Raw genomic sequence first — 15,447 nt, 5'->3', positions numbered from 1 at the left:
AACGGGACGTCTCGGTAAAGATTTTCCAGAACTCAGTTGAGGGCAAATCTAACTGAGGGTAGCCTAGGCTAGTCAGAGGGAGAGGAATTGCTCTTAAATCCTACCAGGGGATTGGTATTGGCTTGAAAGGTATAGGAGGTGTCAGTCTCCCCTTAAAAGGCAATACAAGAGCAATTGGGGACATGTATGAAAGTATACTAAAGCCTCTAGGCTAGTAACCTATGAGCAGTGAGAATCGTTCACCGAAACTCTCTCGTATACTATCTTGGAAGAGGAAAATTGATGCAGTAATATCTTAAATGTATAAAATATTGCCTGAGCTACAGTAAAACATTTCCAGGAATGTTATATCATGCATAAAGTGTGAAAGTGCCTAGGCTAGGAAGCCTAGCACTCGTGAGTCTCAAAATATTTAGCCAAATTCATGACAACTAGTACATAATATAAAAATCCCTAGCTAGATATAAAAATCCCTAGCTAGATATAAAAATCCCTAGCTAAATTGCTAAACAGCTAAAGTTAAGAAGCAAGCGATGCCAGGAAAGTCTTTCTTGGCTAACTAAATGTACAAAAGAACTTCCGCGTCCATGACGCCATCCGGCTGGCAACAGCTCTTGTTACGTTAATTAAGATCTCAATTGAAGAGTAAAACTGGCAAGAGCTTGCATTTACACAATTCAAAGATATTACTTAACTTTCCAGAGGCAGATGAAGCTGGTGAAGACATCATAGCAGCGAAATAAATCCAAAATAGCGAGAGATCACACAGGATAAACACCGGTAAGCAAAGCTACAAGGGAAAGGATGGTTAGATGGCGCCACGAGGCGGCGGGGTGGCGCCTATTTACAGTACAGTAGGAGCGTTTCCTTAATAACGGCTCTCCTATATTCTTGCCAATATTTCCCCTCGAAGCGTAAACGCTCTTAGGGTTGCAGATAGCTATGAGAAGTGTCAAGAATACGTCCTCTGATTTTATGTGATATCCCTTATTAAAAATCTTCAAGGGATATTAGAATTCTGTATACCTTTGGTAAATTCTCTGGGATATATCACTGTAGTCAAATATAACCTAGGAAGCAACTAACGAAGGAACTTCCATCAGAACAAAATGGCCTGAGCCAAAAACGCTATTTATGCAGTAGATTCTAAAGGTTTTGAGATTAAGAGTATTTCTAAATTTTATTCAGGCTATGGTCGTTTGGTAGAAGGATTTTACCAATAAGATTGTTGAATTAATGGAACTTAAAACTTTGCAGATTCTTTTTGTTCAGTTGACGCTAGTCTTATTTAAAAGTTTAAATTTATTCAAACTTTCTTCTATTTATTTTTTCTCCGGTCTGTTCCCTAATCTAAACCTATTCTACCCCTATTACTGTAGCATTTTTTTTCAGTCTGATTAAAATTAGGATAGTGATAGTCATACTAGTCTCGATACACTTTTGTGCTTTAGTTCCTCTGCACTTTTTTTTTTGTTTTCAACTATTTGTCCCACCAAATTTAATACAGCATACGTTCAATTGGATTTGGATACATATTTTCTTCCTTCTACCTCAAGGTATATCCTACAAAAACAACTTGTAGCTATTTTATCCTTCTTACACTCGTTCATAACTGGTATTCTTTTATGTCCGTCCAGTTTATTTTACCAAGTAAAGGCCATACTTGAAAGAATTCTGTGAATAATAAATGAAATACTTGATAAATCTTATGAATGCAGTAAAATTTTGCTGGACCATATTGATTAATTTTCATTACTGTTTGTACATCATGACTGGGAGGAGACCTGCATTAGCAGCAGGTATAAACTAGCTTGAATAAACACAGATTTTATATATTCAATCGTATGAATATTATTTTTGTTACTGATAACTCTAGTGTTATTGTTGAAGCTGCGTACTTTGCTAAATACTGTCCGTGTAATGCCAGTTCTGTGTTCTGTCTCCATTAATAAAAAGAAGGCATCACCTTTATTCAACAAAATATTAGTGCAACCAATATTACACTTAAGCTACTTATATAATTTTGAGAATTTAAAGTTTGAAATATGTATCTTGCTTTTAAAGAACTTATAAAATAATTTGCAATAGGTATCTTATTTCCACAGAAGTGGGGAAATAATAGTATTAAATTGCATTGCCTGAATAATAAGAGTGCAACCCATAGTCTAGTAGAGGCTATCTTAGGATTTGTCATCACAGAAGTGGGGAAATAATAGTATTGAATTGCATTGCCTGAATAATAAGAGTGCAACCCATAGTCTAGTAGAGGTAATCTTAGGATTCAATGACAAAGAAGTATATCTAAATTTGTATAAACCACAGGGTTTTTTATTGGAGTAAGTTTCAATATGTATGCTTAATTTTAGTAAGTGTCTTGTTAAACGTATTGCCATTTTGAGGAACTGAACTGAACTTTTAGATTTTCTGCTTTTACTTCGTTTTGACAATGATACCCAGAAATTTGCGCAGACATTTATGAAACTATGATTTTTCTTATGGGATAGTAAAAGTAGCAAAATACATCTCGATGATTTCAGAAAAAAATAATATATCTGCAAGTATTAAGATAAATTTTTTTACACTTTGAGATCTGAATAAAAGATTCCTTAATATTAAACAAAAGTGTCAAACCTTTGTTTAATTGACTTCTTCTTCGGTACTTCTAAAAGGGATTTTAAAAACTACTGATAATTACAATAGAAAATATTATGCCAACTGGATTTCATAAACCTCGTAATGTATCTTCCTTCCTATATGTCCGAATAGCGTCTGGTTCATTGTGGTATAAAAGGGATTTTGAGCGAAGCAAAAAATCTATTTTTGGGTGAGATCGCCATGTCGTCCTGATGGAAGTTCCTAAGGTAGCTTCCAAAGGGATATATTACACTATAGTGATATTCCCAGAGAATTAACCTTCAGGTTCCAGAATTCTAACTCCTGGAGCGAATATCATTAAAATTTTATCAAGGATATCGCATAATATCAGAGGACGCATTCTTGACACGCCACATAGCAATCTGCACCCCTAATAGCGTTTACGCTTCGAGGGAGACGTGGCAAAAGAATAGAAGGGGCCGTAACAAGGTTACCCCCATTCCCGTACTACTATTGACCACCACCCTAGCGCCATTCCCAAGATGCCGGACATGCCTTGTAGCATTGAGCATGATGCTACAGATACAGTACGTCAGGGAGGGAACTGTGAAGATCTTTTCTTTTAAGAAAGAAGGGTGGGTCCATCAGGACGACATGGCGATCTCCCCCAAAAATAAATTTTTCGCATCGCTCAAAATCCGTTTTTTTTGGCTCAAGCCAAATCCATTGTTTGTGAGCATACAAATATATAAAAGTACATACTCTGGACTTTCAATCGTGCAATTGTCGGGCAAGTTAGGACGCAATTACATTCTAATAGACTTTTATTAGTAAGTAAAACGAATGTAGCATGATAACGGAACTATACATGTAACCTGTACAGAGATTATCTTTTATTCTTGGAAAGTAAGAAATGATAAGTGTCACTCTCAGATTGAGGAAAATTTATAAAACAGATTCTCTTCATAATTCCTATACTGGTTACTTTTATTGGCACTGTGTACTACGTACACCGGCACTAGTGCCATCTGTAAAATTCCACACCTTGGATTTTGAACAGAGCTAGTGTCACCCTGGTAACACTTAATCAAAGGAGGTCACACCCTAAGAGGGATTACCCCTTCTCCCTTTAATTGACAGTCCCAGTCAATTAGCTGTTCATCGCAGAACTAGACGGTAGGTCAAGTACTCCACACAACGTCACCACATACTGCTTCAGATCTTAGACTTGCTCAGCACAGCGTTTGCAGAACATTCTGGATGATTCTCACCCATTATATGTGCGAGGACATTTGAAGTCCCAAACCACTGACTGTTTATAACAGTAATTAGGGGGCAGGTTTTAATACACTACCTGCCGCCACTACATAGTGTTTAAGTTCATGTACTTGTTTCGCATAGTGTTTTTAAAATACACTGGATGATTTCCATCCAGTGTATGAACAAAGACTATCAATGTCCACATACCAAAAGAAGTTCACTGATGAAGCAATCTTTCTCGGATCATGACCTGCGGGAGTACTATCAGGATCCGCTCTACTAATGAAGTAGGTGAGCTTTGTCCTCAGTTGTTTTAGGGATAATTTTGATCCAAAGGTTTCTCCTTTAAAGAGCTGTCCTCCCTTGAAGTCTGAATTTCTACGAAGATAGACCTTTAGACACTCTAACGGACATAGAGAGACATCTTCCTTTAGAGGGCAGATTCTCCAGGGACCCTACCTTTTAGTGGGTAGCTCATTCTTAGCGAGGAAGGATGGATCAGGGAAGAGATTCAGTTCTCCTGTTTCTGAGAACTGAATGTGGCCCTCATCCCTAGAAAGGGCCACTATTTCACTAACTCTAGCCCCTGAGGCTATAGCGAATGGAAAAATAATCTTTTGGGTTAGATCCTTAAGTGAACAATCTTCATTGTTCAAGGATGAGGCATATTGTAGGACCTTGTCCAAAGACCAAGAGATGGACTTTGGTGGTGCAGCAGGCCTAAGCCTTGCACATGCCTTCGAGATCTTATTAAAGATCTCACTCGCCAAGTCTACTTGAAAGGCATATAGAAGAGGTCTAGTCAATGCTGACTTGCACCTAGTTATCGTGTTGGTTGCCAAACCCTGGTTCTGAAGATGGATAAAGAAGGACATGCAGAAGTTCATTGAAATCTCTCTCGGTCCTTTTGCTTTAACGAAAGCAACCCACTTTTTCCATGATCACTCATATTGTCTTCTAGTTGACTTAGACTTGTATTCTTCTAAGAATTCTATATTGCCTTTTGAGATCCCAAATTTTTTCTTAACTGCTAGGGCAAGAAAATCATGCTATGAAGGGTTTGGGTTCTCTGTAATAAATCAAAGGCAATTGATCTCTGAACCTTCCAGAATTGTCCCGGGTTCAGAATTAAGGACAGCGTCAGCCTCTGTTCCTTCCTCAAGGATGATAGATTGCTCTTGGGCTACCTGGGAGCCAACAGAGATACTCCCACCTGGAGGGATCTCAGCATGTTGAGGACTCTCAGCAGGTGATTGGACTGGATGAACTGGAAATCCTAAGTCTATCCCTTCCATTGCAGAGACATGATGTCTATCATTTAAATTAGAGGATCCTCGTATGGGGCTACATATCAAGGTAGTTCCTTGACGGCGCTCGTAATGAAGAGGTCGGATTGCAGTTCCGGGACTTTTTCCCATCTGGGAGAGAATAGGTCTGCGTCCATGGACCATTCTAACTCTATCGGCCGGAGCCTGAGTAGAGCATCCAATGTCACATTGTGGATCGGTTGTATGTGTACTGCTGACAGGTGCCATCCCTTTAGGTAAGGGATGGCTAACTACACCTAGACTGTATGAGACGTTCCTTAGCATCGTCGATTGCAGCGTCTCGTTATCGCTTCGGAGTCCCAGATCAACCGTAGACAATCTGATCTGCCTGGAGAGAGTTTCCCTACTCATGACTGGAGCAACTTGGTCTTGGGATTTTTGGGCTTTGACCTTTATTAGGGAAGCGATTAAGGAAGGACCACTATCGGTCCTTTTAGGCCTCTTCGAGCGTTTGATGCTGGTTTTCTCCAGGCTCCCAGCGCATCTTGCAGCAGTGCCTTTAGCACAGGGCCTGCCTCTATTGCGAACTGGAGAGAGTTCAGGGTTCCTCCCTGTTCTCGTTTTGGGAATATAACTGATTACCGGAGTCTCTTGACAGGCCTTGCCATCTCCTTTTACCTTCTCAAAGGAAAGGAGAGTTGGAGTGACAACAGGCTTCAATGGATTTTCAGTCATTTAAACCTTTGAGCCAGAGAGAATCGAGACTTCTTGAAGTTTATCTTTCATCCACGATGTTCCGGAGACCGGATCATTTCTTCGGATGTTCATAGACCAACCACCTTGGGTGCTGCCCACCCCAGGCTCTTGTCCAAGAACATTGTTGCCTGAACATTTCTTAGGCTTAAATATTGCATGACTGTCTGCTAATTTTATGAAGGCAGCAAGGACTGTCTGGTATGACGAGTATCTTTCCTAGGAAGTGCGTTACTTCGTGTAACTTGAATCCCAGATAGGGGGGGAAAGGGTGATTGACTGGAAGTTGCCGATAGACGACTTTCAGGTCTGGTAAGACTATAGGCACCCTTTTTTGCAGCGGGGTCCTTATGTTCAGGAGGATAAACATCCTGAACTCGTGGTTTTATTTAGACTTGTTGAGTGGCAATAAGTCCTGAATGACTCTGAATTTTCTTGAGTCCTTCTCGTAAACACACAACGACCTTCCCTGGAATTCGGTGGACTAAAGTTTCCTTACCACCTGTATGATCTAGAGCTCTCGGATAAACTCCTGCAGGAGGGTTTTGGATTATCGGAGGTTGAGGAAATGGTGGTAGAGATATCTCCACCTCTCATCTTAGTCCCATCTTGATTAGGCCATGGACACAAGGATTGAAGGTCCAGCGATCCTAAAGGAATCTCCCTCCTACTAGAAGCTTTTCTATGCTTCGACTGATCAGTAGTAATTTCTTTTCGATCATCTGTCTGTGACATCTCGGTCACTATAACTGTGGATTGTTGTTGAACCGCTCAAAATGGATTTCCAGACCTCTCTATCTTCCTTTTAGGTTGGGGACCCACAATCTTAGAAGATTCTCTTTCTGAAAGGATGCCCCACTTTTGGAGAAGTCATACTTCCTCCGTGGAGGCGTTCTTAATCACTTTCTTGATTACCTCCGTCTGGAAAAAGGTCTTTTCCCCATGTGTTGGAAGATATTGGCTTCCTTGTATCGTGTTTTGCTGTTGCGTTAGCTAACACGAACTCCCTACAAGTTCTTCTAGCCTTTATAAAGGCATAAAGGTCGGTCTTTTACCAAAGTAGCCATATGTATTTTGGCTAAGACCTTGAGCATGTCTTGGGTATCTTGATGAGCCGAAGAGAACTCTGTAGTTCTTGAGAGATAAGGAGGCTGCAAGTCTCTCCTTAGTTTCTTGTTCATCCTGTAAGAGAAACTCAGATAATTTTGGAAGATTTTCCTTAGATTGTCAACTGGCGACATCCGCCTCAAGTCTCCCAACTGAAAAGGTGAAATGGGCCTCCTTCCAGTTCTTCTCCTGTCTGAGAAATGCTAGTGACAGAGGCTTGCACTCTTTGAGTGTAGAACACGGTTTACCTGTCTCTACTGCCTCAGTGACATATTTGAAAGCCTTCTCCATAAAGGGGAATGAAATTGAAACAGGAGCAAGAAAGGAAGAGTGCTTGTTACCTGGTGTGGATGCTTTCGACACAGAGTAACCCGCCTTTTCTATGCTGCTTGATAGGATAGCCTGTGCTTTATCATTGTCGAGAAACATAACCTCCTTTGATTCCGTTCCTTTTCCTGATGTTGGTTCATCCTTCAGTCTAATGAAACAGTTTGGGAAAGCATCAAAGCTTGGCCAGAACTGGATTTTGTCCAAAGGAACAGCACCCATATTCTCCGAGATGTAGATGGAGCATGTTGGAAAGTCTTGATCTGCGAGTCGTTTGTACTATCCTTTAGGAACGACAAGTGGAGCTTTACCAAACTCTACCTTCTTCCTGCTGTGTGCTCTATTTCCTCAAATTTTCTACTAGATTCTTGACTTGGGCCCATAACTGGTTCATTCCTTTTAAAAGAGGGGTAGAAGACGGAGATATCGATGTTGTTGGCTCATGAGCCTGTTGGGACGGAGACAATTCCAACCCGACATTCTCCCCTTCTTCCCGTGGGCGCTCTTTGCCCTCCTTCCTGAAGGTTATCTGGCCATCGGGAAATGTACCTCGTGTCTGGGGTACCACTATTTCCTTACTCGGTGTTGAAAATAGTAACCTACGTATCTTGTCATTAGGCAGGTAAGGTCCCGAAGAGATTTTCCGAAAGCCTCTCGCCCAGTTGCGTAGTTTGAAACGAGCTGCATCCCTAGTCGCTACCGACTTCGGATTCTTGAAACCTTCGGACAGTAGGGCCCGACATACTTTGCAGGTCTGCGGGTTAATACTGCAGGTGTTCGGAAATAATATTGCAGGGGGCATGAAACCCGCATCCATTATGTCCGTAAAAACACTTGATCTTAGTTTTGTTGAAGACTGCAACACATGACATCTGGCGTTCCTCTTGTAAAGAAAGGAAAACAAAATGAGAATAAGATTATCTCACTGATAACCAATATATCAGAGGTCATATTTTAACAGAATAGCTTAGGATAGCAAGCTATAAAGGGATAGTAGGAGACACAAACTTGTGTATCTCTTGCAAGCAAATGCTGATACCTCCCCTGAGTATTAAATGATAGGAATTTCTTTTTTGAAGGAATTCCAACTGAAAAGTGGGGTTTTCTAACCCCTACGGATAGGGAAGTGTATACTTCACTGTCCCTTTCATACTAAATACTGTGGGGTACAGAAGACTGATTTCTCAATCAGCTTAACGAAGAAACACTATTCCTTCAATATAAGAGCGGCTGCAGCATAAGCTTGCATGAGGATCCCCAAGGTATGCTAGAAATAGTTACTGTATAATCATACTGTAGTTTTTTATTGGCAGTATGCACTATATTGCAATATACTAACTAATGTATAGTTATATATAGTATGATCCAGCCAATGTGTTGCCTTTTTGGTAAGCAATAGACTGTACGGTCCAGCAGCCATGATGCCAACTGGACTGGGGAAAGGAATGACATATATTTGTATATATTCCACCCAACCTATTTGCCGTGACCCCCTTACAAAATTAGAACATAATTTCCTAATCATGGAGACTCGAGTATAAGGGCTCTGCCCTTTAAGGGTTAGGAGTGTAACCTTCAGTCTTTAAAATTTTGATATTGCAGGGTGATCGGAAGACTGATTTCTAATGAGAATATTGAAGAATTAAATTCTTTCAATATGAGATTGGGTTCCACAAATTTTGGGTAGGATTTTCAAATATATTGGAAAACTCTACTAGTATAAAATATACAGAAGCTTTCTATTTGCAGTATATCCTATACTGCAAAAATACTAACTACCTGTATAAACATATACTGTAATTCAGCCAGCATGTCGTCGACATAGCTAGCTAATGCTAGCATGTCTAGCCTGCTAGCTAAAAGAAAGAGAGATAGCATGGAGAACAGGCTACCTAATACTGTATATATATATACAGTAAAAGGGATGTAAAAGTCTAGTATTACTACCTTCTCCAGAAAGAAGGTACAAATGGAAGGGGAGAATATAAAATTCAAGCTTCCATCTAGCTACGGTACTCTCGCCGGCAATGATCTGTCTAAACCTTGCTGACCGGCACCGCTGGCCAGTGTTGCCGGCCGGCAGTATCAGTACAGTTGGCGTGCTGCCAGTTGAGTAGGCACCATTCTGTGCCGCCCTGGTAGGCAGCACCCCGGCAGTAGCTACTGTTGCTAGCAGTTCAAGAAAGAACTTTAGAACCTTTATAAACAGAAGGGACTTCCCACTTACAGCCAACATGGCCAGCAGCTGCCCTGGTTGCCTGCCAGCTGTAACCATGACTGCTGGCAGCAGCCCTGACTGCCGGCCGGCAGTAGTCTTTACTGCTGGCCGGCAACTAATATGGCCGGCAGCTCACAGCCGTCATTACTGCCGGCTGACAGATGTCAAGACTGCCGGCCGGCAGCTGTCATGACTGCCGGCCGGCAGCTATCAACTGTAAGAGGGGGAGTCTGGTCGATCGCGGCAACCCACCGGCAACAGTAAGATTGCTGGGATTCACCAACATAAAGGGATAGAAGGGAAGGAAAAAGAGGGTCCTGTGAAAGGTACAACAGGAGCCAGCCGTAGCCTGTCCTGCCCCACCTAACAAACTCTGTTCCTGTATTAGAACTATCCCATGTGGCTAAAAAATTCTATTCCTTGGCCTAGGGTTAGATTAATACGATCAAGAGGTTGCTAGCACCCTCGCCACCACCTCTAATGGTAAGGAAACTGGGTTGTAGTGCCAGTGTCCCCGAAGCATTAGAAGAATTCTATTCCTCAGCCTAGGGTCCACTAACACAGGACTAGTCTGCTAGGTCACAGGAAGAGTGGCCTAGGGATTTCTAGCCTCCTATGTCGGTAGCCTAACGTAGCAAAATAATTCTATTTATCTTGCCAGGTAGCTACCGACCACAGACTAGATACTCTGAGATTCTGGTCAAAACCCCAAAAACCTGCATCTGCGGTTACAGGGGAAGGGCAGAAAAACCCGTAGGAAAGTCATGCCTGAATTAAAAACTTGAGGCCGACCCGCTAAGGTTGTAGCCTGAGGCTACACTCGGAGGGAAGAGGGATTACCCTTAAATCTCCCCCTTTTTTTTTTCTTGAGAGTAAAGTTTCATCCAATTTAAAGAGATACCCATCACAGGATAATTGAAATCGCCATACACAAAGGTAACCGGGGAATGTCTAAACGTATAATAACACGCCTAGGTTAGGTACCTAGGCGAGACGAGATCTCGGTTACCTCGCTCTCCGAGACTCTAACTATACGATCGACATGGAAAGGAAAAATATGCACAATGTAAATATCTTTACAAGAATATATTGCCTAAATAGCTAACATAATTAAATAATTAATTAATGATATATGATGCTATTTAAAAACCGGGAAGTCGTTCTGCTAACTAAATAACATGCCCAACGAACAACAGCGCTCATAGCGCCTCCGGTATAGGCTAGCTCTAAACACTTAAATTTCACTGTGAAAAGGGAGCTAAATATTATTCATTGTAAAGACCCAATACTCAACTTTCCGAAGGTGAAAGAAGTTGGAGAATGCATAATAAAATCCTTGAAAATCTAACGAAAAGTTAGATCAACAGGGAACACCACTGAGCGAAATCGCTACAAAATTAGGAATGTCTGCCATCTTGGGAATGGCGCTAGGATGATGGTCAATAGTAGTACGGGAATGGGGATAACTTTGTTACGGCCCCTTCTATTCTTTTGCCACGTCCCCCTCGAAGCGTAAAGGCTATTAGGGGTGCAGATTGTTATGTGACGTGTCAAGAATGCGTCTTCTGAAATTATGTGAGATCCTTGAGAAAATTTTAAGGATATTCGCTCCAGGAGTTAGAATTCTGGAACCTGAAGGTTAATTCTCTGGGAATATCACTGTAGTATAATATATCCCTTTGGAAGCTACCTTCGGAACTTCCATCAGGACGACATGGCTGGAGCCCAAAAATGTTTCTACCTACTACCTAAGAAACATAATTTTGGCTAATCCCTTTAATTCTATTTGTTAATGTTACTGGGAAATTTTCTTAAATAGAAATTATCTTTGGGTAAAAGTACTCGCTCTTGCTCCCATTGACAAGCTACTTCAATTCTCAGTTTGATCAATGAAGGTAATAATAGTCTTCTCTTTATTTACAAGGGCATATGCACGACAGATAATGGGTAATTTTGGGAACGAACTCCCTTACTTGAAATATTATGGCAATTTTTATTTAAGGGCAAGAATATTATAGCTTAAAAAACTTTATTTTTGAGTTCACTACAAAAGTGCAGATTCGAAAAGATTTAAGAGTTGGAAAGTCACTAATAATACAGTTACAAAGGAACATTAAGATTAATCCCTTTTGACTCTATTTAAATAAGTTTCATTTAGTGTCTTAATGATGCAAAAAGGATAAAACATATAGACGTTTTGCAACTATCTTGTTGACAACTTTATATCTAAACTCTACTGAAATTCCCTCGCATACTAAGTGCACAAGCAACTCTGCAGAATCTTTTCCTTGATAATTTTAATGAGAATTTTTATACATTCCATCCATCTATGTAGGTATTCCTGGACGTTCTAGTAAAGCTTCAGAGTAATACCTACGTAAAGATGAGGAATGTCAGTAAGTCTGTAATTATCAATAAAACTGAAACGAGAGTCCTATATCAAAGTACAACAAATATATTTCGAGAGGAATAGCTAGTTTGGGTTCCAAATTCAGTGCGAATTCAAAACTATAATAATCGAGTGTATGATTGATACTTTATTAAATGAACTAGTTTAATGGACGCATATATCCGCTTTTACTTGCCAAATATGTTTTTTTTTTTATTTTATTTATTTCTTTATTTTTTATTTATTTTTTTGTAAAGGACTATAATGGCAAGCTTGTATTAAAGTGCTTGAAGAAAATACTTCCTCACAGATTATATCATCTGACTAACGAAAGGGTGCGTGATCGTCAATGAATGTATGAACAATCTTACTTTGAAATGGGTTAGAAAGCTCTTTGATAGCAATAAAAGTTTGCCACGCTTTTGATATGCTCATCAATGCTTTCGTAAAACGCTGTAATTTCAGTGTTGCTTTCAGGTATCTATTCATTTATTTTTCTACCAATGTTTTGTATTAAAAACCCTTTTAGGGATATTTTGTACATTAAAAAGGTTAAATGCATAATCAAATTGACGAGTTTTTTATATTCTTTGTCTGTGTATCATTTTTAAATGACTATGCTATACAATTCATGATTTTCATTTCAAATTCTGTCCATATTAAAAAGGGTTATATAACTTTTCTCTGAAAATTTCATATTCAGATGAATGGCGCTTGATTTTTTTTTTTTTAATAAGATTAATTGGATAGACTGTAGCATGTATTATTATGGGCTATTAGCGGGAATCTTACCTCCCAATAGTAATAATGATGATAATAGTAATTATATTTAAGGGCTTTTTACATATCAGTTATGAGCCCCTTATATGAAAAAATTTCCCTCCCGTGCACGCAGTTGGTATACATTTATCGAATTCGCTCACCTGAGCAGAACTGGATAATTGCCTAACATGTCATAACATTGTTTTTTTTTTTTTTTTTTTTTTTTTTTTTTTTTTTTTTTTTTTTTTTTTTTTTTTTTCGCTTTTGTCCTGTCTATTTATAATTTCTGACATTTATGCATCTTCAAGCATAATTATAAAATTAAATTTATAAATAAATGAATGAGCAGACATGTTAATAAGTAGTATGTTACGCTTTTGTCCTGTTTAGTTATAATTTCTGACCTTCATGCATCTTGAAGCATAATTACAGTATGACATAGAATTTTTAAATATATGAATGAGCAGACACGCAAATGTGTAGTACATACCTTAGAGAGACGAGTAGCAAACTTTTGAGAAACTATTGTAGTATATAAAAAAAAAAACGGATGTCTGATCTGATCTTGGATTTTTTTTTTTTTACACGCTTGAGTGTATCAATGAAAGTCATTTTTTTTTTGGCAATAAGATATTTTCATTAAAATATCCTTATTTGTAAAAAAAAAATCTAAACTTATTCTTGGCCCAAAATGGAATCCAGATTCAAAACATTCAAATCGGGTAGCTTTATCATCGTTCTTTAAAAAAAATAAAAATAAAAATTGTCCGATCTTAATTTGAAGTGTTACTCTTCCAGTTCAGTTCTTTGTGCCCTGTTAAAAGCTTATATTTCCGTACTCTCAGTTCTCTACTCTGGTGGTTTCATCAGTCCATTGAACGAAAGTATGTTATTGATATACTGTAATGCACTCTTGGTTATGATTCATGAAGTGTATGGTGAATTGCTAAAAGTTTAAAGCTAGTTTATTCATACAACAGATTAAATAACTTAAAACTTGGGTTAGAAACCCCCTCAACTTCAGTTTTATTCGAACTCAAAACATAAGTCGTTTATTCTCACTTTACTTACTTACTTTGATAGCTGTTTTTCCGGTCCCATACAGCAGGGAAACCCCATTCTCCGCAGGACCTCCACTATCGTTTTAACTAGTTCGTTCAGAGTATTTAACGTTTCATATCGCGTATTGTTCATTTACTTAAATCGTCACTGTCGAAGGACTCGTGAAATAAGAAAGTCTTCAGTTTCCTCTTGAAAAGCTTAATGTCTTCAATCATTCGTATGTTTCTTGGGAGCTTATTATATAGTCTCTGGGCCGCATATTTAAGATGAATTTTCGTATTGTTTTCTTTACCGTATAAGAATAAAGATATTGGTTCCAGGTAGGTGATCGAATAGAACAACCTGAAACTACAATCAACAGTCGATAAGATTCCTGTCGTATGTAATGAATGTTTACTCAGATAATCTTCAATTATTTGCAAAATGCATCATTCTGGAAAGTAAAATCATTATAAACATAGAAAAAGGTTTCATATGGAATCAATGCCGCTAGTTTGTTTATCTCTTTACTTTACAAATATCTCTACACTAAATTTCTTTAAATATGCTTAGAAATTTGTCTTGTGCAGGCATGTGTCTTAATATCTCTAACCATGTTTTAATAATTTTCTCCCCTACGATGCTTAACAGGCAACTTCATATTCAATAATTGGCGAAAATTTAAATAATTGATAGATTAAATTCCATATCCACAATTTGGATATGTGGCACAGTTTTTCAATGGCTTATCTTGCAGGGCTTGGCAAATTTTTTTTGAGTTCTGATCATACTTTAGTCTTATATTCTGATTTTCCAAGAATTTAGCATAAACCTCGAACTACTGGTTGTGCTAGTTTTACGTGGTATGGTATTTAATTCTGAATAAAGGTGGCAAGTTTTATGGGGAATAAGGGTATATTTTAGAATTATTTCATTATCTTGATTCTTGAATTGATAGAATAAAAAACTTTACAACTTCTTCATTCAGTAGGTGGCACCAGTATCATCTAAATAGTTTTATGTGTTATTAAAACTTTTATTTTTATTACTGTATTCAATATTTTTTTTTTCATTAAGGACCTAGCCTAATAAAATCTCTTGTTTTAGCATTCTTTCGCAACTATCTCTATAACTTGCCTATTAGTCTCTAAAATCGGTTTGATCTTTGGTTTCTTTGTTACTTTTTATTAGCTTCTTGCCAAGCTACGTTTGGTACAGTATTTGCTTGATTGGCGTTACAATCCTGTATCTTTTTTTTCCATTATCCCTTTACTTCGTAAAAATGCAACTTGTAGATATTCTCTCCTAAGCTGGTGTATAAAGGTCATTTAAATACCAGTTATATAACCGTAATTATATTCGTTCTCTTTTACGCTTGCCCATAATTGGTTAAAATTTCTTTTATACGGAAATAAAGCAAAGAACGAACAGATAGTGTGTATGTAAAAGGATACTTTTGATATTCTATTCTGCTTGCTTATTACTAATGACTATTTTGTATTTTAATTTTGAAAGATGTTTAGCTGGAGAATATTTAGATTTCATTATATTGTGAATTACAGGGTGGAGCTGTCCTGGATTGATAGCAAGAATAAATTTGCTTAAAATTGACAAAAAATAATAATCATACAAAAATTATTCCTTCTAATTGGAAGCTTACTGTTAGTTGGTGATAAAGTTATAGACTGGCTAAATATAGTTTTCACAAGATCTGTTCTACAGTATTT

This window comes from Palaemon carinicauda, chromosome 13 (assembly GCF_036898095.1).
Source record: "Palaemon carinicauda isolate YSFRI2023 chromosome 13, ASM3689809v2, whole genome shotgun sequence".
NCBI lineage: Eukaryota > Metazoa > Arthropoda > Malacostraca > Decapoda > Palaemonidae > Palaemon > Palaemon carinicauda.
The sequence above is the reverse complement of the archived record's forward strand: the minus strand, read 5'-3'. Positions refer to the sequence as shown.